Source organism: Cebus imitator, unplaced genomic scaffold, assembly GCF_001604975.1.
Source record: "Cebus imitator isolate Cc_AM_T3 unplaced genomic scaffold, Cebus_imitator-1.0 Scaffold47, whole genome shotgun sequence".
Classification (NCBI taxonomy): domain Eukaryota; kingdom Metazoa; phylum Chordata; class Mammalia; order Primates; family Cebidae; genus Cebus; species Cebus imitator.
The window spans coordinates 1,345,008-1,348,221 of NW_016107362.1; positions in this window are offsets into that span (position 1 = coordinate 1,345,008).

The window sequence follows — 3,214 nt, forward strand, 5'->3', positions numbered from 1 at the left end:
TGGCCTCCCAAAGTGCTGGGATTACAGGCGTGAGCCACCACGCCCCACCAAGTTTCTTGGCTTTCTTAGAGGACTAAATGAAATGACAATAAAACAACCTGTGGCATGTAGTGGAGGCATGCATTTCTCAAGAAGTCTGTCTCTGAAAAGACAGTCTTGAGAGGCCAGAGAAAATTTAGAAGAGTATGTTTTTTTACATTGATAGAAACAGAGGATACAGGGGAGAAAATATGTGGAAAAAATAACAGGAATGGAAACAGATGCAGTGTTTATGACCCAGAGAACTACAGTGTTTTCCAGGAACTTAGCAGAAAGAAGTTGCTCGGCATGGAGGATGTTATGGGTTGAACAGTGTCTCCCCAAAATTCAAATGCTGAAGCCCTAGCTCCCAGTACCTTGGAATTTGGAGATAGAATCTTTAAAGAAGTAATTAAGTGAAAATGAGGTCATTAGGATGGTGTCCTTATAAGAAGAGGAAATTTGGACGCAGACGTGCAGACATGTACAGCCATCTGCAAGCCAAAGAGAGGGGTGTCAGAAGAAATCAGCCCTCCAGACATCTAAATCTTGGACTTCCAGCCTGCAGAATTGTGAGAAGAATGCATTTCTACGGTTTGAGCCACCCAGTCCTACTCAGTTATGAGGCAACCCCAGCAAACTAACAAACAGGACAAGAGAATATTGTTGGCTCAGCTTCCGACAGCATTTGGTATATTTTGCCCTTGCATTTTCATTTGTCCGTCATGAGCTCCAAATGAGCTGCATACTTCATGGACTGACCTATTTAATTTTTAGGATTGTGTCAATGTTAAAAAATAGAGAAAGTGGATTTTCTTCCCCAAGGTGAATCCCTGTGATCTGTGTGACCCGTGTGGCAGCCTTGAAGCCAACAGGGCTCTGCCTCCCATTTTCTCCTCCAGCCAAAGGAAACTTCTAGACTTTCCTAAGGATTGTAAGAGGGAGATGGCACAGGGTGGCTCCACCATGTACCAGACAGTGAGCATCTGAATCAATAACACTTTAGGACTCTGTCCCCTTTAGGACTCTGTCCCCTTTAGGTCTCCTTACCTTGGTCTTCCTTTCAACCTTTTTCTCCACAGTCAAGGAGAATCTGGGAGCCTCCCTGGTTGCTGGTGAAGCCCCAATTTTTCTTATTGCTATTTTGTTATAAACACTCCCTTAGGCCTGATATTAAAAAATCAGGTGTATGACTCTCTACAAGTTCCTGTAGTCTGACACAGGGTCTTGGACTCCTCTGTTGATGTGTGGTCAGGAGCTTACCACATGGATCCCAGCATCTGCCCACACCGCCATGTGCCTGTGTGAGGGCTGGCTGGCATTCGACCACAGACAGGCTTTGTGACTTTGAGGCCTGGTATAATTCCTAAGACCAAAACACTGCAAACGTTCCACTGATTTGTGCCTTCTTCACCCCTGGGGCTGGCTTATTCTGTAGGATTTCTGCTGCTTAGTCTACTAACACTACAAGGTCTCCTCAGTAGTCCTCACATTGGTAGTACCCACTCCTTCCCAAATGTCTACAGCTTCAGGCAGTCCTGGCTGCACTGTAAACCCCAAAGAAGGACTCCAGGCTCCAGGTCGACCTACAGCAGCGGATGAGGCTGCAGCCAGGGAGTGAAATTCACCCAAGCGTCTCTGCAGTGGTCCTGTCTTCACCTTCCAGGAAATAATCCAGTTTCTCAAGAGCTTAAGTGTCTTCATCAAGAGTTCAAACACCACCCTCCTGTAGTTTTACGAGGAAGTTTCTTGGAGAAAGTGCTCCTAGCCTTATATCCATGAGCAATTCTCATCCAGTTCCAGATGACCTTCAAAAGGCAGTGCCACCAAAGCCAGGGCCATCACATAGCTTGCCTGTGCCAGGGAGGTAGATTTGAGGACCTCCATGACGGTGCCAGGTTGGCCTCCTCCCTCTCTGGCAGTCATGACGAAGGCATTCACCTACCTCACATCTGAGCTGAAGGTGGCTCCGCTGCCTTAAACATCCTGGGTGGGACCCAGAACCATAGCCCAATATGGTTGACTTCTCACAGGAAGCCTCTAGTTTTACCCCACAGCAACCACAAAATAGGAGTCAATACCTTTTCATATCTCCAAAACAAAATCCACCTCGTAAAGCGCATCCAGTAATACAGGCACTTGATGAGGAGAAGGAGAAAAGGGCTGAAGTCACACTCTCTATTCATCACTTTGGTTTTTCACACCTCCTGCCAACTAAACTTCCTCTCCAGCCATCACCTGCTTGATCTTCCCTCCTCCAGCACCCCTTCTCCTCTCCGAACCCTTTTTCAGAACATGTGTGGTCTGCAGTTGTTTAATGTAGTTAGTATTTCACGCACATTAATAAGGTCAAATTGGTTGGTAGTGCTGTACAAATCCTCTATAGCCTTTCTGATTTTTCATTGTCTACCAGTTTTATCTAGAAGTGTTAAAATCTTCAGCTATGACTGTTATTAATCAATTTCTCCCTCTATGGATGAATGGGATTCGTCAATGATTTCTCCACATATTTTGATGCTTTGTTATTAGGTGCACACATAATTAAGATGTTAGACCTTCTTGGTGAGTGAATTCTTTGATTATTATGACATGTCTCTCTTCGCCTCCGGTATTATTCTTTGCCTTGGCGTCTACTTTGATATGAATATAGCAAGTAAGCTTTCTTATAACTAGCATTTGCATGTGCTCTGAGTCTTTACACTTAAAATATTTGTCTTGTAAGCAGTATATAGCTGGGTTCTGCCTCATTATTGAGATTGACTATTTCTGCCTTTTGCTTGAATTATTTAATCTATTTACATTTAACCTAATTATTGATGTTTGGATTTCAGTCTGTCCTCCCTAATATTGGTTTCCTTTGTTCTCTTTATTTCCTGCCTTCTTTTGAGTGAACCAACTCTTTTTTAACTGGTCGTTTTCTTTCCTTTATTATATTTTTGTTTTAGTCATATCTTTGTGCTATTTTGCAGTGGTTGCTCTAGGATTTAGACATATATCTTTAAGTTGCTATAGTCTACATTCAAATATTGTTACATCTCAAACAATGCAAGGATATTACAATCATGTACTTCCATTTAGCACCTGACCTACGAGGGGCACCACCTTCTGCCATGCTGATCGTGTGTGTGTGTGTGTGTGTGTGTGTGTGTGTGTGTGTGTGTCTGTTTGGGGGTGAGGTCAATCACCTTTTTTTTTT